General features: G+C 50.7%; 1 long non-coding RNA gene across 1 annotated transcript; it reads left to right on the top strand.

Annotated features, from left to right (window-relative positions):
* The first annotated feature begins 12,187 nt into the window (after positions 1-12,187).
* Positions 12,188-21,411, top strand: LOC140599236 (uncharacterized). Its single transcript, XR_012001919.1, has 3 exons — positions 12,188-12,871; positions 16,443-17,157; positions 21,197-21,411. It is a non-coding gene; the product is annotated as an uncharacterized lncRNA (long non-coding RNA).
* Positions 21,412-22,278: the final 867 nt, after the last annotated feature.

Here is a 22,278-nt window from a genome sequence, read left to right as displayed (position 1 = left end):
AAAATGGTAGCAGTGGCCAGTTGTGGGTAGTGGCAATAGGTGGTGGCAGTGGTTTCATCTTTATTCTTAAAATGAGCATGTATCATCATTAAAAAAAAATATTTGTGTATCTGAGAGACAGAGCATGAGTGGGGAGGGTGTGGCAGGGCAGAGGGAATGGGAGAAGCAGACTGCCTGCTGAGCAGGGGGCTCCATCCCAGGACCCCAACATCATGACCTGAGCCGAAAGCAGACGCTTAGCCGACTGAGCCACTCAGTGTCCCAAGCATGTATCGTTTTTAAGAAGGAAGAAGAAGAGGAGGAGGAGGAGGTGAAGAAAAAGAAAAAGAAGGAGAAGGAGGAGGAGGAGGAGGAGGAGGAGGGCTTTTCTTAAAAAAAAGTCTGAAAGCAAAAATGCCAAAATGTCCCGTATTAACAGTGGTTCATTCAGAGTGGTGAGGCATGTGATATTCTCATTTTCCTATTAGTCCAATTTCCCCAAATTAAAATGAGGCAAAAGGCAGGGGCCAGAGCTGAAGGACCCCAGCATTTGGGGGAAGGCGAGCCCCCAGCAGCCCACCACCCCGACTGGCTTCGTGGGTCTGGACAGTGCCTGCTTTTGGTAAAGGGAGGGGAAGGCAGAAAGAGGGGTGAACAGAATGAGGAAAGAAGGGGGGGCGCCCCATGTGAGTGACCCCATCTCCAGGGCCGGGGAGGGCCTGTCTGCATGCAAAGTCCTATTGAGGATAAAACCTCCCCTCTTCTCAGGTCCCACGAGGATGCACCTTTTCCCTTCTCTTGAGGCTTTTAGAAGAAAGAAGAGAAAGCCCATCTTCTTCCATAGGCTTATCTCACTCCAGGAATTCTCTGGGACGGAGAAAGGACCCCAGCGGCATCTGATTGCTGTGAAAAGCAGAAGAGAAGCCCTGACAGCTGGAAAGTGTCCTCGTGTCGGGGAAGGGTCCTCTCCTGAGGCCGCGCGGCCTGTTATTAATACGAAGGCAACGACATTAGGCCTGATTAAGTCAGCAACCCTGGGCCCCGCCACCCCTGCTCCTGCACTTACAGCCCCATTTTTCAATTATGCTTTAATTTGAGCATCTTTGAAAAACGCCTGGTGAACACAAGAGTCCAGGAGGAGAACCGAGCACGTTTCAGCCTTGTCCTGTTTCTGTCCCCGTGAGGCCCACGAAGCCCGTGTCCAGCCCAAGGAGTCTGGGATCGCTCCCCCCAAATCCTGACGTCCAGTCTTGAAAAAGAATTATGTGAGCCCTATCAACCCGTCACCAGTTGTCCCTAGTAATAATGCAGAAGACAGACTTTTTAGAGCTCAGAAGATTCCCCAGAGATCTCAACCAGCCTCTTCTTCACTGATGAGCAGGGAAACTGAGGCTGAAACCAAGCCCTAACTTCCTTGGAGCCAAGCCAGACCCAACTCAGAGACTCTAGATTTCTAAACCGGAATCAAAAGGAGCAAACCCCTCAAATGGGTATTGGTGCCTCTGTCGCACCATCCCATCACCATAATGAATGGAGGGGCCTTTGCCTCCTGGAGGTGCAGGGATGGCTGCGGGGGTGGGGGGGATGGTTGGGGCGGGGGGTGGGGGGTGGGGGGGGTGGGGGGTTCCTGGGTACCTGCTTGCAATTCCCAGAGATGCCACCAGGTGGCCCCAGGCATTGCCAACCACAGCTTCCAGGTTCAAATGGCCTGGCTCCACGCCCAGGGCAGTAGGAGTGCAGAATGCTCAGTGTTCCCCACTTTCCCCCCTCATTGATCAGCTGAGCACTGAAAAGTTAGGTCTCCACGTTCTGGGAGGTGCAGGAGCCCAGGGGCCGGAGGGAGAGGCCCGCGTGCGTCCTGAGCCTGTCATCTCCTGTCTCCAAGCCTTGCCTTACCCCCCCTGCGAGCAGGTGCGATACCAGTCACCTGCTTCATAGAGCTATGATGATGATAATGGATGCTAAGCCCTGTGGGAATGACTGTTTAGAAGTTTCCAAATGCCAGCCTGCAAATCAGATCCCCTGGGAGCTTGTGAATAAGCATAACTCAGGGCCGCCCCTGAAGAGTCAGAGGGAGAAGGTTCGGAGCAGGCAAATCTATAACGAGGTCCCTCTCTCCTCGCAGGCATCTCAACACGGGATCCTGGTGAGGGGAAAAGGTGTCCCGACCCTTGGCCCTGGCCCAGAGCTCTCCCCACGCACCATGACACCTGCCGCACCAGGGAGTGCCATCTGGCAGGAGGCAGACGCGGAAACTGTTATGCCCCTGCCTGGAAAGCTGCGAGCCTGCAGTGGGACGTGGCACACGCTGGCTGCTGTCACCCTCTGTGAGATGCCCAGCAAGGCAACTGTTACCAGCCATGGCCCAGAGCAGAGGTCAAGTTATTCCTGTGCAAACATCAGGATTTCTAGAATGTCCTGGGGTGCAGTTAGCACAACCATGCAGAGAACTCGGTCCGATGCGTAGACTTGTATCCTGCTGAGGCTGCCCTGGGACAGTGGAAAAAAATAAATTCTTTGTGCTTCCAGGGTTTAGGGAATGGCGCTCGAAGAAGAGGGCATTTGAGCTGGGTCTTTGAGGAGGCAAGAGGATGTTCCAGGAAGAGAGGGTGTGTAGGGAGAGGGACAGAGGCCTGCAAAAGGCTGATATTTGGACAGGGCTGGAGAGAAGGCAGCAGCTGTGGGTGATGGGGTGGGAGTTGTGCAGAGACTGTTTTGGAAGCCTTGTGCCTTGGTGACCAGAGCCCCAAGACAGCCCCGTGGGGAGGTGAACGTGGAGCAATGGGCCAGGGAAAGGGCTGGCAAGAGGAGCCAGACTAATGGTAGGTGTCCGCTCTCAGGGACAGTGTCCTCTGCAGTGACAGGCAGGATGGACAGGAGAGGAGCAAGCGAGGAGGCAGGAGTGAGTGCAGGGAGCACAGGTGGCTCGGGAATGAGTGAAGCCAAGGGCAGGTTCACTGAAACTCCAGGGCCACAGAGGGGCCAGCAGAACAGGCCGTGAAGCATAACTGGGACTGACTCATTGCATGATTATGGACAAGTCCCTTCTCTCTCAGCCTTAGTTTCCTTATTTATGTAGTAGTAAACAAAACAAAACAAAAAAAGTGGATGAGGTGGCCTCAAAAGGACATTCCAGACTTGTCTAACAGGGCATATCCTCGTTCTTTAAGAAAGACACCAACTAAAAAGAATGATGGGAACATCTACACTCCATATGGATCACTTCTGGACATGCCCTTGCCACCATCTGGAGAGTCTATTTCATGTGAGTTCCAGCAAGGGCTGCTGCGTACGGTCGCACAGGCTATGCACTGCACAACTCTAGGCACTGCTATCTCTTTAGACTAGAGTATGAGAGAGCCGTGCTGTGTGCTGAGAGCATCCTGGCTATTCCACGGACATGCCACACCCAGCATCCTGAAAACTGTTCCCTAATATGATTGACGACAATATAAGAGCCCTGAATCAGGAAACCAGGGCCTGAGTTCTAGGGTGACCTGCTGTGTCACATGGCAAAAGCGACCCCTCTCTGGGCCTCTGCCCCTTCCTCCATAAAGTAACTGGGACGAGTGGCCTCCGAGGCCATGTCCAGCGGCTATGTTCACACTGGCAGAACCACTCACCTCTGAGAACATGCAGCAGCTCCCCCACGGCTGATACAGAGGTCATGACCACTGCCAGGGTCCTCGACAGACTCTGTCTAACACTGAAAGGGCCACGTGGCCTCTCCTGGCTGGCCCCTCTCTGCAACCCGGGAGCCGAGGCGCGTCTGTGGGCCTCCGAGCTGCAGAACGGAGCTTCCTCTGGGCTCCATCCAACCCACACGCTCCCGGGAGCCCCAGGGGACTCATTCTGTGCATCGACTGCTTCCTCCTGGCCGTGGCCGTGCCCCAGGGCCTCGTGACTGCCTGGGCTGCCAGGCCGGCATCACGCATCCAGACTGAGCGGTTGCTCAGGGCAGCACCTGACAGCTAAGGTGGGGGGGTGGGGGGGTTATTGCTGAAACTGTCATTATCTCCTTTAAATACTACGAGTTGGAGCACCCAGGTGGCTCAGTGGTTGAGCGTCGGCCTTGGGCTCAGGCTGTGATCCCAGGGTCCTGGGATCGAGTCCCGCATCTCAGGCTCCCTGCTTGGAGCCTGCTTCTCTCTCTGCCTGTGTCTCTGCCTCTTTCTCTGTGTCTCCCATGAATAAATAAACAAAATCCTTAAAAATAAATAAATCTATAAGTGAAATATCTGGATTTGCTGCTAAGGAGAACAAACAGGACATTCATCTTGGGGACTCTAGCCCACGGATGGGGTTGATGGGATTCATTGCTTTGCAGGAACCTGGCCCCATTACAGAGCGTAATTAACATAATGAGTAGCATTTCCTTCACTCCTCAGTCTATGAAGCTCCTTTCCCTCATGCAGTCATTCAGCAAACACTGGGGGCCCACTCTGAGCTAGCTCACAGGGCCTGTGGACGTGAACCAGCACTCCTCAGAAGTGCTCAGCCTGCCTGGCTCCTAGCTCACTCAATTCTTACAGTCACCCAGTGAGACAGGGGTTATGCTCACCCCCATTTTGCAGAGTGGGAAACAGGACGGGAAGGTTAGGGGACTTATCCAAGATCCCACAGCTAATGGCCAAGCTAAGCCTTGAAGGCAGGCAACAGACTCCAGTCCCCAGATTCTCTGTCACCCCGCCAGGTGCTGTGGCCTGGGGCCAGCACCCTCCCTCTTCTCCAGGATCCCCGTCTGTGCAGAGAGCGGGAGCCCTGGTTGGTGATCCAGCTCTGACGCGCACAGATCCTTTGATCCCGAGTCTCGGGCAGATTTGGCAAACAAAGGGGTTCAACTCAAAACCCAAGTTGCCAGATCTAGAGCTCTAAATCAGAGTAGGCCCTGCCTGACAAGCCAACTGGGGAAGCAGGTGTTGAGGCCAAGTTGGAAATACGCACAACTCACCCTTATAAGCTATAAACACACTGCGATCCGAGTCCGTGCTGTCCATCATCGGGCCTGTGAGTTGACGTCCACAGTTTCTGAGCCAAGTTTCAGCCCAGAAGCAGAAGTTCGTGTCTCTCACAGAGTCCTGCGTGGCAAATCAGGTGCTGGGCGGGGAGGGGGGAGTGGGGGGCAGGACCCGGCCACAGCCCATGGAGGGTGAGGACTAGCGAGCCTCCACGATAGTGGGGGAGCTCGAAGTAACCCATCCACCTGGTCAGCGGCCTCTGCCCACGGAGCCTAAGTGTGGAGCACTGTGGTCAGGAGCAGGGGTGGTGGAGCAGAAGCGGCAGACTGCATGCTGGCCCTCCGGTCAGCGGGATGCTGGCCACTAGCCCTCCCCAAAGCCACCCCCGCTCTCCAGGCTGTTCTGTGTCCTGGGAGGGTGATCACTGCTTCTCAGTGGTTTCCCCGCAAAGGTAGGTGCATGCACAGGATCGGGGTACCAGGGAGTGAGGTTGGGGTGTTTATTCCCTGGCTCTTTCCCTACCAAAGACTGCGGGGCCAGCCAGGCTGCTCTCTCCCACAGCCTCCACCCAGGCTTTGGTAACCTCTCGCAATCCTTGCCCCTCAGGCCTAGAGGTGACAATAGCTCCCAGGTGCTGTCAGCCCTGAGACACTGCGCTATCCCTTATAGCCCTGCCCATGACTTTGCTAATGTCCCCTTTCTCAAACCTGTGACCACTTTCACACATGCTGGGATTTCTCCCAGGATGCTGGCGATGCAACCGTTACTGTGCATCACACTACCTAGGAACATCAACTTGGAGATGCGCTATTGTTTCTATTTCCCACTAAGAGTAAACCTCTGCCATAACAGTAGCACAAATGAGACCCTTAAACAGTGATACTTCAGGGGTGCCTGGGTGGCTCAGTCAGTTAAGCATCTGGCCTCTGCTTAGGTCATGATCCCAGGGTCCTGGGATCAAGCCCATGTCAGGCTCTCTGCTTAGCGGGGAGCTGGCTTCTCCCTCTGCCTTTCCCTCTCCTTGTGCTTTCTCTCTCTCTCTCTCTCTCAAATGAATAAATAAAAATTTTAAACATAAATACATAAATAAATAAAAATTTAAAAACCAGTGACACTTTCCTGTCACTTTAAACTTTTTAATCCCAGGGACCCTTGGGTGGCTCAGTGGTTGAGCGTCTGCCTTTGGCTCAGGTCATGATCCCGGGGTCCTGGGGTCGAGTCCTACATCAGAGTCAGATTCTTCCTCTGCCTGTGTCTCTGCTTCTTTCTCTGTGTCTCTCATGAATAAAGAAATAAAATCTTTTAAAAAAACGTTTTAATTCCATATTTATCTAAAAAACTGTTTTAGATTTATTTAGACCCAAAGGGTATTTTATTTTATTTTATTATTTATATATTTATTTAGAAAAAGAGTACAGGGGTGAGGTGGGGCAGGGGGAGAGGGAGAATCTTTTTTTTTTTTTAAGACTTTTTTAAAAAGATTTTTTTTATCTTAGAATTAGAGAGCATACAAGAGTAAGGGGAGGGGCAGAGGGAGAGGGACAAGCAGATTCCCCCCACTGAGCTCAGAGCCACATATGTGCTCAATCTCAGGGCCCTCAGATCATGACCTGAGCCAAAACCAAGAGAGGGGTGCTTAACTGACCGAGCCATCAGGCACCTGGAGGATTTTTTAAAATAATGTATCACTCTTGTACATGCATTAAAAGGAAAATGTAAGCAAAGTAAGTCAGTTAAGGTATTAAGGTATTCCCTTCGCACTCAGATCTCACTCTCACCTCCAGGTCATCACACCCATGTTTGTCCACATTGTACCACCTCTGGGCCATCAGAGGCACTGGCAATGCAACATTTCTTAAAGAAGTGCTCCGCTGTTGTCTCTGGGATTTATTTCCTAAGCCACTGCCCACATTCTGCAAATTCTTGTGTGTGAATGTGGGCAATGCCAACTCTACGATGACTATCAACTGTCAGCATCAACTGTAAAGTGCATGCCCATTTCACAGATGATACAATGTGTCTGTCAGGATCAATGAAATATGAATTTTATTTATCTATTAATTTTTTAAAGATTGTATTTATTTATTCATGAGAGACACAGAGGGGGAGGTAGAGACACAGACTCCCCACAGGGAGCTCTATGCAGAACTCAATTCCAAGGCAGAGGCTCAAACCACTGAGACACTCAGGCATCCCGAAATATGAATTTTAATTCCATTGACCTTAAGCAAGTCCATTTGCCTCTCTAGGCCTTTGTGGTTACATTTGTAACAAGGTATATTTGGCCAGCTTGATCAATAGATTCAATGTAATCCCAATCAATATGGCAAGAGGTTATCTTGCAGATATCAATAAACTGGTTCTAAGGTTTATCCAGAAAGATAAAAGACCAAGAAGAGCCAACAACACCCTCCAGAAGAAAAAAGTCAGAGAACTGATATTACCCAACATTGAGACTTACAGTAAATCTACAACAATCAAGATGGTGTGATCCTGGTGAAAAAATAGATAGATCAGAGGAACAGAATAAGGAGCCCAGAAATAGACCCACATGTATAGTCACCTGTTCTTCAAAGGAGCAGCAGCAATACAATGGGGAAAGGATAAGCTTTTTAACAAATGGCTCCAGGATAACTGGACATCCACATGAAAAAAAAAAAAGGTCTAGACACTGACCTTACACTTTCTGTAGACACTAACTCAAAAAGGATCATGAGGGGATCCCTGGGTGGCTCAATGGTTTAGCACCTGCCTTCAGCCCAGGGCTGGATCCTGGAAACCCAGGATCAAGTCCCACATCGGGCTCCCTGCAGGGAGCCTGCTTCTCCCTCTGCCTGTGTCTCTGCGCCTCTCTCTCTCTCTGTCTCTTATGAATAAATAAATAAAATCTTAAAAAAAAAAGGATCATGACTTAATATCAAACACAAAACTAGAGGCACCTGGCTGGCTCCGTGATTGAGTGTCTGCCTTCACTCAGGTCGTGAGATTTAGATTCAACACCAAAAGCACAATCCATGAAAGAAAAAAGAACTAGTAAATTGGACTTCATTAAAATTAAAAACCTCTCTGTGAAAATAACAGTGGAGAGAACAAAAACACAAGCTACAGATGGGAAGAAAATATTCACAAAACATGTTTCTTTTTTTTATTTTTTATTTTTTTATAAAACATGTTTCTGATAAAGGACTTATATCCATTATATATAAAGAACACTTAAAACACAGCAGTAAGAAAACAAACAACCCAATTCTAAAAATGAGCAAAAGGTCTGAGCAGACATCTCTCCAAAGAAGATATACAAGGTAGTAAATAAGTATGTGAAGAGATGTTTACATCATGTGTCATCAGGGAAATGCAAATTAAAATGAGATACCAGGGCAGCCCCAGTGGTGCAGTGGTTTAGCGCCGCTTGCAGCCCAGGGCGTGATCCTGGAGACCCTGGATCGAGTCCCATGTCGGGCTCCCTGCATGGAGCCTGCTTCTCCCTCTGCCTGTGTCTCTGCCTCTCTCTCTCTCTGTGTGTTTCTAATGAATAAATAAATAAAATCTTTAAAAAATAAAAATAAAAATAAAATAAAATGAGATACCATCATGCACTTCTCAGAATAGCTCGAATCAGGACCATCAAAATCTGACAACATCAAATGCTGGCAAGGATGCAGAGGAACTCCCATTTATTGCTGGTGTGAATGCCAAACACCTTGGAAGACAGTTTGGTGGTTTTCTTACAAAACTAAACAGGGAGGGGGTGTTTTAGGTCAGTAAAACTATTCTGTATGATACCGTAATGGTGGATACATAATACTATACACTTGTCAAAACCCATAGAATGTACGACAGAGCGAACCCCAATATCAACTACAGATTCTAGTTTCTAGTTCATAGTAACGTATCAAAACTGGCTCACCAGTGTCAGCAAATGTACCACCCTGATGCAAGATGTTAATAATAGGGGACACAGTGTGTGTGAGGGAGGCACATGGGAAATCTCTGCACTAGCTCTTCAATTTTCTGTAAACCCAAAACCACTCTAAAAAAAAATGAAATCCATTAAAAAAAAACAAGGAGGTGCATTTATATCTCCCTCCTTGGGCTGCTGTGAGGTTTGAATGAGACAACGAGGGACAAGCACTCAGTACAGGAGCTGATGTGCAAAAGGTCACCAACACCTGCCAACTGCTGAGGGTGCTGTAGGGCTGTTGGAGGAGCTGGGCTGGATTCTGTCGCAGGGGAAGACCATGGCTAAATGCTCGGGGGCTTTCAGGATCTACGCAGACAGGGTCTGAATTTCAAAGAGCACTCTGTTTTGTAAGATGATAAGAGTTGGACACAGCTCCCCACATTAGGCTTAAGAGGCAGACATCAGGAGGGAATGATCCAAGCACAAAGAAGCAGGAAATGAGGGACTGGACCAGGTCAGGGAGCACTGGCTCTGGTGGCTCCAGCACCACAGACCTAGTCTCTGCTTTTATGGGGGTGGCATTCTAGAAGGCGGCTCGCCATCCATAGAATGATACAGAACTTGTGTGGTTTTTAATGGGAAAGATTTTTTTTAAAGATTTATTTATTTATTTGAGAGAGAGAGAAAGTGCGGTGAGGAGAGGCCGAGGCAGATGGAGAGGGGGAATCTCAAGCAGACTCCCCTGCTGAGCACAGAGCCCAACTTGGGACACAATCTCACGCACGACCCTGAGATCATGAGCTGAGATCACGACCTGAGCCAAAACCGAGCCCAACGCTCAACCAACAGCTCCACCCAGGCGCCCCAGTGGGAAAGCTTTTCCAAAATGAAATGGAGGAAGCAGCCAAGCACCTGGAATGAGCTGTTTGCTCAGTTGCACAGAAGCTTTAGATCCATCAGAGGAAGATTCTGGAGTTCTTGCTTTGGGTTCTCCCTTCCTCCCATCTTCCCCCCAGCACGCCGGTGGTGGCAGGGGTGGTGCTCACCCTCTGTGCTCCTCTGTTTAAGAATGCCACCGCAGGCACCGAGTGGCTTCTGCTCTCTGCTCTGAGAGTCGCAGATCATGGCCTCCTGGCAGTGTCAGGGGAGTGGGAACCTGCCAATACGGATCCAGAAGCAACAGCGCTCCGGGACTTCCGAGGCAGCCTCTGACTCAGCTTGGCATCGGAGAAGGCTGGTGTCTTTCCCTCCCAAGTAGCATTTTGGTGCTTCGGTCAACTTTCTACCAACCCCATCCTGTCCACGCCCTAGGAGTGGGACTCTGCACTGGCCTGTGACTTGCTTCCAAATAGGCTGTGGTGGATGTGACAGTGTCAGCTCTGACCCTAGACCTCCAGAGGTCTTGGGTGCTTTGGTTACCTCTCAGACCACTCTCAGCACCCTCCGGCCTGCATGCCACAGGCATATAGGTGACCCTGTGCAGCAGAGAATCCCCAGACACTTGTCCAGAAATCAGCCAACAGAACAGCCCAGCCAACATACGCATAGCCTGAGGAGAAATAATAATGGTTGTTTCAAGCTCCTAAATTGGGGATATTTTATGCCACCATAGCTAATTAACTCAGGTATATTTTCTTTTTCTAAGATTCCCCCCCCCCCCTTGGTTTCTCTGTATGGCTATGATTATATGTATTGGGGCATATAACTGGGTAGCCAGGAATTTTCCATTTAGTTTTACATTCTACATTTTTTGTATAATCATCATTTTAATAATTGTTTAATAATACATGTTTACAACTAGGGGGTGAGCAAACCATGACCTGAGGGGCAAATCCAGCCTGTCACTTGTTCTTACTAATAAAGTTACATCGGAACACAGCCTTGCTCATTAATTTATACACCGTCTACGGCTGCTTTTGAACTACGACAGGGGATTGAGTAGTTGCAACAGAGACCATATGGTTCCATGAGCTAAAAATATTTACTATCCGGCCCTTTTCAGAAAATATTTGCCAGCCCCTGTTTTAAACATGCTTTTGCCAAATTCTTTTCAAAACAATCATCACGGAAGAACTTCCTATATCCAGGACAGCACTCAGTGTTTGTTTTTTGTTTTAATCTTTGCACATTTTTAAAAAAGATTTATTTATTTATTCATGGGAGACAGAGAGAGAGGCAGAGACACAGGCAGAGGGAGAAGCAGGTTCCATGCAGGGAGCCCCATGTGGGACTTGATCCTGGGACCCCAGGATCACATCCTGAGCCAAAGGCAGACACTCAACTGCTGAGCCCCGGGGTGTCCCTCTTTGCACATTTTAAAGATAAGAAACCTAGTATCTTGTTTTGATTTGGGTGTCTTAGATTACTAGTAAACCTGAGTATTTTTTCCACGTTTTATTTACTTCCTGGATTGTTTCTTTTGTGAATTCCCTATTCTCACTCATCTGCCGGAGGATAGTTCAGTTGTTTTGTTTACCAATTTATGTAAGCTCCTTATGTAATTAAAATAATGATTTTTAAAAGCCCAAAGACCAGATACGAGCCAATCAGTCAATCAATCAATAAAGCATTAATCCACCTCTGTCGTAGGTGTCATAAATCCTGAAAACCTTTGCAGAGGCATTTCTGTCGTGTAGTCAGGTGACTTTGTGCAATGCCCTCAAACTCCTGAACTCAGTTTCCTCATCTGCAAGACAAAAACAGAGTAATTTTTCCATGGTGTTCTGGAAACAGTGAAAGCTGAAAAGCACTCAAGAAGAGAGAGGTGTTGTTGCTATCATTACTGCCCACGCAAACAAGCCAGTGGAAGACAAAGCACGGAATGCGTCCTGCCTGACTTTAAGGATGACATGGAGCCACGTGCGTGGCCCCAAAGCCAAAGTCAGGATTCTCTGAATTATGAGTGAGAAAAAGCCCAGGTCAAACAGGCGTAAGCAGAGGAGGAAATCTGTCGGCTTTCGGTATCTGTAAAGTGCACGGTTGCAGGTACAGCCAGATCCAGGAGTCCAGACAATCATGAGCACTCACCTACTTTCTCTCCATCTCTCGAGTCTGCAATCCTCTGGTTTGCTTTGTTTTCAGGAAGGCTCTCCCCTGAGGATGCCCACAGATCCTGGCTCGCACTCAAGCAGCCCAGTGACCCCAGCACAAAGAGCAGACTTCCTATTCAGTGCTTCTAGGAAAAGTTCCAAGGCCAGACTCCAAACCAGCCGGGGTCACGTGTCCTTCTGGAGCCCAAACCCTGTGACCGGGGTGTGGCACCAGCTGATGGGCTAGGCCTGGTGGATGGAATCTCTGCCTGAGAATGGGCGAGGCCGGGACCTGAGGGAAAGGAGGAGCTGACGCCAGACCGAGGGGGCGTGAGTATGGACAGACACATCTCTGCAGGTGCCCGAGGGTCCGCACGGGGAGCCAGGGGGGCCAAGCAATGAAGGGGACACTGCTTCAGGCAGACCACTTCCCTGTTTATCTGTTCTGTAGACTGAGCTTGCTGTAAGATTGTGTTTGGGGACCAGCTGCTGCTGCTAAGTGAGTTTGGGCCTTCTTGATGCAGAAGGAAGCATATCCAGAGAAAAGGAAGGGGAGCTGCCCCATCCTGCGTTTTGCCAGTGGCCATTGAGGAACCAGCAGCAAGACGACTCCGAGGAAGTGAGCATCACACTCTCAGAATGAGCATTTATTAGGCATCTACTGTGTGCTGGACCTGGGATTACAGCAAGAACAAGACACAGACCTATCCCAGGGGGCTCACATTCAAATTGGGCAGACAGCAACACGGAAATAAGTATATACTGTCCTGCCTTATGGGGTAGTCCGGTGGGAAACCGCACGGGAAAATGTGAGAGGGTTAGGGGACACTTTAGCGAAGACGGCCCGGGAGGGCATCTTTGAGGAAGTGACATTGAGCTGAGATCCTTGAGAAGGAAACTCAAGAAAGGAGCATCCTGGCAGAGGGAGTAGCAGATGCAAAGGCCCCAGCATGGGACAGTGCTCTGTGTCTTGGAGGAACAGATGCCGGCAGCTTTGGAGCATAGTAAGTAAGGGGGAGAGCAGATAAGGGTGAGCAAGGGGCCAGGTGATCAGGATTTTATGGGCTGTGGCAAGGAGGTCAGAGCACTGGTCCGGTACAGGGAGGAGGTAGCCCAGGAAGAGGGAGCAAGCTGGTTCTATGAGGCCAGAGCAAGGCCTGGCTCACTGGTAGCAGTGACCGACGATAGGAAGACAGCTCCAATTCCAGCTCACTGAGACTTTTTTTTTTTTACAATTTATTATTTTTTTAAAGATTTATTTATTTATTTATTTATTTGTGGAGACACACAGAGAGAGAGAGAGAGAGAGAGGGGCAGAGACACAGGCAGAGGGAGAAGCAGGCTCCATGCAGGGAGCCCAACGTGGGACTCGATTCCGGGTCTCCAGGATCACGCCCTGGGCCAAAGGCAGGTGCCAAACCGCTGAGCCACCCAGGCTGCCCTCACTGAGACTTTTCCAGCAGTCAGTGCTGTCCTACCCTGGAATGGGTGTCCTTAAGGTAGTAAGCTCTCTGTCCCCAGAGGTATGCAACCAGGATACAATGACGGAACAGGCTAGAATGCTGGGAGCAGAGGGCTCGGTGAGAACGGCAGAGGAAAACAGAACCAAACATGATAATAATGCTTAACAAAGTTTACAGTGGCAAAGGACCCACTTAAAACATTTTAGCAGCAGCCTGCTGTGATCAGAGCAATCTCTGGAAATGATTTATTTACATATAAAAATGAGACATTTCCCAACAGCCTCGAGACAGCCCCTGGGGTGAGGTTCTCATTGGACAGCGCCTCCCCCGGGGCCAGGATGCTCGCCCGGAGTCGCCTCCAGCCTCGGCAGGGGGCTGATTGCCTCTCCAAGGGGAGGCGGGGGCGCCTGCCCTGCCAACATTCCAGAGAGTTACTTCTCCAAAATAACCTCACAGAAGCATTTAAATGTGCGACTGAGCATGAAGTACAGTCAACAATTTTATTCCAAGAATGCAAATGAATCCCCAAGGGGCCGGGAAGAGGTGAAACGCCCTGGTCCGGAAGCACTTTTTTTTTTTTTTTAAGGTTTGAGTAGGGCAGAGCAAATTCCACCCCCTCCAGCCAGAATTGGGGAAACTGAGGCTCCAGTGTTGCCTCGAGGTCACAGAGCCAGGAAAAGGCAGAGTGGGCTGGATCGTGGCTGCCAGATGCTTTCTACCCTGCATAGAATTACCCCATTAGGTCTCTATTCCTGCGCACTGAGCACACCTCCCCGCCCTCCCCCCCGCCCATGCAGGCAAGTAGCCCCGGAAGGACAGGTGATCAGTCATTCTGTGGAAGGGAATCGCTCAGTGAACTTCCGCTGAGTCCACGCTGGTCACCGGTGACCAGGGGGGAGGGGTGGCCAGTGCTCTCAGCGGCCTCTGCTGGGACCTCCTCTGGATGCTGCAGTCTGGCCTGGGTCCCTCCTCTCCCGAGGCTCCTCCTGGACCCCCTCAAGGGCCTGCCTGTGTCCCTGACCTAGTACTAATTAGCCTGGGGACACAACGGGGCACCGGAGGTAGGGGTGCTCGGCTTCCCTTTCTCTGCTGGAGCAAACTGCCTGGTTCCTCATTCCCTGGGGAATTATAACTCACTTTAAACAAGAAGGCGGATGGCTTCGTGGCTGCCTCCCCCAGCCTAGCAGTTTAGCACCACCTGACTTCCAATTAACATCATCAAGTTTCCCCTGACACCCGCCTCCTTCCAGATGCAAAAAAAGTTTGCTCAAGGGCAAGGCACATTTTTGTACATCCGTCAGCCATTGATTGAATACACATTGATTACCACCCACTTGAGGCCAGTTCCTATATGATAATGGTTAGCACTCGTGGCCAGCCAGTCTTGGGGGTGGGGGGGTTACACCCCTACTACAGACCAGGAGACCAGGCTCTGGGGGAGGCTCAGTAACCAGTGCAAGGCTGCCTGCCCTGGGAGCCCTGGAGATAAGGTTTAACCCAAGACTGATCTCAGAGCCTGGCTGCAGCAGGGATGTCAGGGCTCTCCGGGTTAGAAGATATATGAGAAGCAGCTGATAAGTGTCACCGAGCTCTACAAATGTCAACCGTCTCTGTTACTGGAGGTGCAGGTGAAGAGGTGCTGAGTTACACAGGTCACATCCCTCTAGAGCTTAGAGAATGACATGGAAGCAATGCGGTGGCCCCATGGACTCCACCATAAGACAGGCAGAGGTATCATGCCCCGGGGGTTACAGGAAGCACAGGTCCTGCCAGCAGAGGGAACCCAGGAAGGCTGCATGGAGAAGGGGGCTTAGGCTGGCCTGTTAGGATGGGGGAATTTCAGTGGGAACAATTCCTGCCTAATCCTAATGTGCAGAGAAGGGGTTCCAGGCTGGCACTGTCTTCCGGCCTTCGCTGTTTCCATGGGCAGAGCCTGCCACCCTCCCTGGTGGCCCTGAGGTCAATCCCCCAGCCGTTGCTGGTCCTACCCCAGAGCCCTCCAGGGGCCAGGCCCGGCTCTGTGGGCCTGAGGACACACAGAGTGCCGGGGCTCTGCTCTTTCGCCGAGTGCAGCTTAGTTACTCCCCTCTTCGCCGCTCTGAATGGAGTGTGAGCCTCCTGAGAGCAAGGACAGGTCTCTCCCTGTACTGCAGGTGTCCCGTGGCCTTTGCACCGTCACTCCTCCTCCTTCCTGCTAGACACCCACCCCCGCCACATGGCACCGACAAAAACCCCTTATGACCCTGAATCCAAACCAAAGGGTTCTGGGGTTGGAACAAGTCCCATCTTCCCTCCAGAGCTCCTGGAAGGATCAGGCGGGATGATTCGGGTTGGAGCCCTTCTGAAAAGTACAGAGCCCTCTCAGACTCTCTATACATGCACACACAGGAAATGGGTTTTTTTTTGGGAGGGGGGGGTTGGGGGAGAGGGGCAGAGGGAGAGAGAATCTTAAACCAGCTCCATACCCAGCAAGGAGCCCAGAGCCCAGCTGGGGCTCTATCTCACGACCTGAGCCAAAATCAAGAGTCAGACCCTTAAGGCTCTGAGCCTCCAGGTGCCCCAGGAAATGTTTGTTTTAATGAACTTTAAAATACTGGAATCCTTTGCTTGCTCTTTGCCTACAGAAAGTTTGGTTTTGCCAAATCCCCTAGAGCATGAGCTCTTGAATTAACCATCTGTTCACTAAAAAACTGATGATTAATTATCAATCAGATAGCCCCGATTAAGTGTCCTCTATGTGTGCGACGGCCTGGAGGGGAATGCAGCCCTGCCCCCTTTGAGGAGCTCACAATCTCAAGGGGACAGGGCAGCTGGCCCTGGGGTCAGAGAAGAGGCAGTCACTCGGCCTGAGGGTGGGGGAAGGCAGCTGGGGGCCAGGACATCCAGGCTGGGTCTTAAAGAAAGAGTAGGAGACACCAGGGAGGAAGAGAAGACAGAGGGACAGCTTGAGCAAAGCTTGGAGGAGCAGGAGCGCGGGCGGGGCTCTCAGGAGCCCGGGCTTCCCTTCCTCACTTGTACGGAGCCTTTTCCCTTTGTAATATTTGTCAGCCAAATAAGTGCATATATTATCATATCGAATTTTCTATTCAGGATTTTGTTTCTTTCCTTAAAGGAATTCCCCAGGCTATGTTTCCAGCCCCACCGCGTTCCTAGAAATGCGTGTGGATCCACCCTGCACAGAAACCTCGTGTCATACCAGGAAGCTGGGCTTGGGTCTCAGACTTGGCATATCCAGAATGAAACCCTCCGTGCACCCTCCAGATCTCTAACCAGCCCCTCCCCGTGCAGTAAATGTGAGCTCAGGCCAGACCTCGGGGTCATCCAGGTGCTCAGGCCAGACCTCGGGGTCATCTCTGTGCCCCCTCCCACCCTATTGTCAACCTCTAGGAAGTCTTGTCTGTTCTGTGTTCCAGAACTGCCCAGTCCATCTACCCTGAGCATCCCCCCAGCTCTCCGCCACACCCGTACATCCACACTGCTTCCTCCAGGATCTGAGCCACCTGGATTTTTCTCCTGAGCTCCTGCCATGGCCTCTGTAGCCACTGCCTATTTCCTTTCCTGCCTCTGGCTCAGGTTCTGTTTATGACTAAGCCATTCATCAAAAAGCCAAAGCACCAACCACCCAGCCACATGGCTTCTCCCCCACCTCCACCTGCCTGTCCCCCAGCACTGGCCCCAGAGCAGAGGACACCTGGCTACCTCCCCCCAGAGTCCTGCACCGCACCTGTTTCAGAAGAGGAACTTCTCAGTAGACTCATCACCCTCATCCACACCAGAGAGAGAACCACCTCCTCCCCGCCCTGCCTGTTGTCCAGACGTGAAATAAGGTAATGGGTATAAACTTGTTTATTCAAGTTGTGCAAATATAAGAAATCAAGATCCAAAAACATTTATGAGGGCTGCTGAACACAAACACGTTGGCATAAGCCCTCTGCTGGCAGCAGCCAGGTGGGTGGCAACAGTCAAATAAACCACTTTGCTGTTGTGTTCAACATTTCTGAGCCCACAATTTGCCAGGCCAGGTGCCAGACCAGCTATGGGGGACCCACGATGAGGAAGGCAGAGTCCCCACTCTTGGGTGGCAGGACAGAGTTTGCAGACACGGAGGCGGAAGGGGCCGGCTCTAAATATATCACAAAGTCGAAGGAGCAGCACTTCTGCGTGATCAAAGCCCCCTAAGGAGCATAAGTGACTCATCCTGGCCATCTGCACTTGCCTGCCACCTCCTTCACACTGCTTCCACCCCGGCTGCCCCATAATTAACCTGAGGAGATGGGGAAGCAGTCCAGGATTGGTGGTGGGAGTGCACGCGTCCCCATGCCCCCCCCCACCCCAGGTCCTCTGGGATCCCAAGGAGCTCTGGCACCCTGTCTTCAGGCGCTGCTCCTCCCGGCCCCTCTCTCTGTGCCTGCTGGGACGGGTTGGTGGCTCCAGCTGGAATGCCTTCCTCACTTCACTGCCCCTCCTGACCCCCCACTGAGCTCCACCTCCTCTTTTGCAAAACTCATCCTCAAGTTGGCCATTGCTGGGCTCCAAGTGGGCGGGCTGGGCTTCCTCTGGTCCTCCCGTGAGCATTCTGTCAAAAATCATAATTTCTCGATTTGCTTGTCAACTCATGCCCAGGACAAACACAGGGGAAAGGCCTAACTCACCCCTGGGTCTCCAATACCAAAAAGAGCCTGGCATGTAGTAGGTGCTCAGTGAACATTTCATGAAGGGATGAATGGGTGGGGAAGCATCCCTGCCGGCTCTCTGTGGGTGAGGCCGTCCTCATCTTCTTACCACATTCCTCTAAGGCTGGGAACTATGTTTCCCAGATTCCTCTCTGTCATGGGTTAAATTGTGTCCCTCCCCCCAAACCTGTATGTTGAAGTCCTAACTCCCAATATCTCAGAAGGTGACCTTATGTGGGATTAGGGGCCTTACAGATGTAATTACTTAGGATGAGGTCATGCTGGACCAGAGGAGGCCCCAATCCAATATGACCAATGTCCTTCTAAAAAGGGGACATTTGGGCACAGACATGCACTCAGGGAGAACACATCGTGAAGACAAAGACAGGGATCGAGGTGATGCTTCTATAGCCAAGGATGCCAGAGATTGCCTGCAAACCCCCAGCAGCTCGGGGAGAGGCCTGGAGCGTGTTCTTCACTCCCACCCCCCACCCCAGCCTCAGAAGGAACCAGCCCCATCGTCGACACCTTGATCTTGGACTTCTGGCCTCCAAGACTGTGGGACAATGCATTTCTTTTGGTTAAGCTGCCAGCCTGGTGCTGTTCCTACAGCCCAGAGAACTGAGGCAGCTTCTGGTTGGGGCTTGCCAGTGTCACCAGCTCTCTTGCAACTGGGAGGTACAGTCACTCTTGGGAGGCCATGGAGGTTGGGGCCAACCACTCCCTTAGATGCAGGGCTTCTCTGACCACCGCATGAGCACTGTATGTGGAGACTCCCGCACCTAGTCGCTCCCCTGCTCTGGGGCCTTTGGACTGATGTTTGGTGACTGTGTCTCTGGGCCTCCAGAGGCCCCAGCTCTCCCCAGGCTCTGCAAACCTCCCCTCCTCCACTGCAGCCCTGTTCCCAAGCCACTTGGCAGTAGCTGTTTTCCTGACCAAATGCAGACTGATCCAAACTTCAGGATGCCGTGATGTGGGCACTGTTGCTGGGCCAGATTCCTGCCAGATGCCACCCTCACTCCCTAAGGTGATGCAGTCTGCATCAAAAAGTCAATGAACGGGCCACCAGGAGTGTTTGCTCATGGTGACAGTCATGGTGACAGGCATACTGATGGATGAGTTTTCATCTCTCAGCTGTTACTGTGACCCCCGGTCATGCCGACCCGAGAGAGCCCCCTTTCCGGGGCGACCCCGTCACTCACCCACCAGAAGCAGGTGCTACGTCCCGAAACCACCCTGTCTGCTGCCTGCAAAGCTGGAAGGGCTGAGAGAGCTTTCCTAGGAATGCGTGGGGACCAGCCACAGATGCCACGTGGGCTCGAGGGTGGCACGTGCCACGACCTCCCCTCAGATTGCAAGCACACTCTGCCACTCACCCTGATTGGTCCTGGAAGAAGCTTCCAAGAACCAAGCCATCAGGCGTGTCCCTGGTGAGGAAGGACCTGTTTTAGTAGATACCTCAAAAGCCTAGAAACTCAGAAAGAGCCTAATGAATCCAACACAAAGCTCCCAAGGGATCCTCAGACTCTTAAGCGTCCACACTGGTCTTTGGCCTCCCTTCTACCATCTGCACGTCCCTCTACCTGCAGGGCATCCCAGAACCTGGCCCCCAAACACTGTATTCCTCCCCTTCCTCCACACTCTTGCTCTCATGTTTCCAATCACCCTGTTAAGCTATAGGCCAAGAGGCAATAGTACCAACCCCCACTTCGTAAAGGGGAAACGGAGCCCCAGAGGGGCTAAGCATCACACAGGGAGTAGGTGGTGAAGTTGAGGGTGGGCTTCTACTTCCAACATCAGAGCAGGAATTTTCAAGCTTTAAAGAGGGGGTAACTCATGCTCAAAATGCAGATTCTTGGGCCCTGCACCCAGTGGTTTTGATTCAGCGGCTCTGGCTGAGCCTCTGGCTGAGCCTCAAGAACAAACACTCCAAGGCCTTATTCTGGTTAAGCCCCCTTTATTGTGATGGCTCAAATCCCAAGTCCTCCACTCACCAACCATAAGACACTGGATGAGACATTTAACCTCTTCTGGTCCTGATCTTCTCCTCTGTAAAATGGGGAGCATGTTGGGACCTGCTTCAGAGCTGTTATGAATTTGAAATGAGTTCATATACAGAAAATACTTGGAACAATGCCTACATGGTAAGCCTTTGACAGCTATTAAGCTGTCTTTATTATTACAACCATTCATGTGGTTGTTATTACGGTGTTATTATTTCCAGGGGTGCCTGCCTTGTCTATACAAAAAAATTCTAAACTTCTGAAGTATGCAGAGCTTAGCGCAGGCTGGAATATGCAGAGGATAATAAATACTCATTGAATGTGTAAATTAATCATTAAATGCACAAGTAATCACATCTTGTGATTAATATATGAGGGAATGAACCATAATGATCAGAGCAACAACATTAAATAATAGTATTATTGATCACTTGTTGATCACTTAATACATGCCACAATTCCGTTTCTCATTGCAATGAGAAAATCGAAGCATAAAGAACTTTAGCAATTTGTTCATGTTCTTGAGCTACTGAGTACTTGACCTGGTATTTTACTCCAAATTTTCTAGCTCAAGAACCCGCACTCTTCTTTTTTATTTTTTAAGATTTTGTTTCCTCTGAAAGAGAAAGCAGGGTAGAGGGGCAGAGGGAGCCAGAGACAAGCAGACTCCCCGCTGAGTGGGGAGCCCGACTCAGGGCCCAATACCACGACTCTAAGATCGTGACCTGAGCTGAAACCAAGAATTGGACACTCACTTAAATGAGCCACCCAGGAACCCCAAACTCATGCTTTTCTTAACCACAGCACTGTGTTGGTTTTCTCTTATTAAACCAGAAAAAGTTGCTAGCTAGCAGTTAGTGGAAAAGTTGCCAGAAGTTGCTTGCTAGCCTTTCCAGGGGAGTAACTGAATCTTGTTCAACTTTATTTACTTAGCACCAGGCTAAAGATAAAGTAGACACTCAAGGAGATGAGTATTTGGTGTGTTTGCATGGACGGATGGGGGGATGGATAGGTAGGATGATGAGTGGATGGATAAGTGGAGGGAGCAGATGGATGAATGAATAAGTTTCCAATTAGATGGGTGGCTGAGTAGATGTGTGTGTGGGCAAATAAGAGTATGAGTAAGTTGAAGGATGGGCATGTGGCTGAGTAGGTGGCGTGAAAGAGTACCCTCTTCATTTATTCCACAGAGTGACACTCAAAGATCCCTGAGACAGGGATATGTGGGCAACAGATGTGTATTTGGAGATGAAAGAGACTGAGAAATCATTGTTGGCAGAGCTGTTCCTGGAAGGGAGATGAAGGCGAGAAGACACATCTGGGTTACAGGAAGAGGCGGCCCCTCATTCAACATCTTTAGCCTAGGAGGGCCCAGGGCTCCGCACTGAAGGCATTAATTGGATTTCATTAAAGTGAAATAGATTTCCTAGCCCGGGAAGAGCTGGTCCATTAATTTCACACATGCTCTACTGGAAGAAGCCATGAGGAGGGACGGGCAGCCGCAGCCTACCGAGGCTGAGATCGGAGCTGGGAACATGGCAGTTTGGTGCAGTGCTTGGGCTCTGAGCACCTGTTCCGTGCCAGTGCTGAGGCTGGACATTGGGTGAGCAATGATGAAGCAGATGCAAGCACTGCCCCCAGTAACTCCATCTCGGAGGAGGCAACCGCACGAGGCAGGGCATACACAGTGACAGGGCGCTGGACAGGGAAAGCAGCATAGAATGTCTGACCTATGCTTCTGGGGGTCCTGGCAGCTGGGTGGTGTTCTTCCTTGAATAGATGGCTTTGGTCCTCCATCAGTGTAATGTAGCCACTTTCTCCTGCCAGTCATGACCCTGGAGGTCAAGAGTGGAGCTGGCATGGCTGCCATAAGATTCAAGGGACTGTAGCTTGCATGAAGGTTATATGCCTGAAGTGCTGATTATATAATTCAAAAGGAGAAAAGAATGGGGGGGGGGTGGAGATGATGGGGGTGCTGGCATTCACCTAATTGTTTAAAAATACTTACTGAACACTGTGTGCCGGATGTATTCCGCATACTAGACATTCAGTGGAGAAGACTGACATGGTGCTAGAGCTAAGGAGAGTGGTCTGGGCTGGAATTTTAATTGGGGGAAATTTGAACTATAAAAGGTGGTTAATGCCCAGGTCTGGAAGAGGTCGCCACGGGAGAGAGTAGGGAACGGGTCATCTTAGTTTTTTCTCCCTCTCAGAGCAAGAATCCCTTCTGCAGTATCACTGGCAGGTGGCTACCCAGCTCCTGCTTGCATGT

Source organism: Vulpes vulpes, chromosome 6 (assembly GCF_048418805.1).
Source record: "Vulpes vulpes isolate BD-2025 chromosome 6, VulVul3, whole genome shotgun sequence".
Classification (NCBI taxonomy): domain Eukaryota; kingdom Metazoa; phylum Chordata; class Mammalia; order Carnivora; family Canidae; genus Vulpes; species Vulpes vulpes.
Note: the sequence above shows the minus strand (reverse complement) of the source record. Positions and strands in the feature narration are given on the sequence as shown.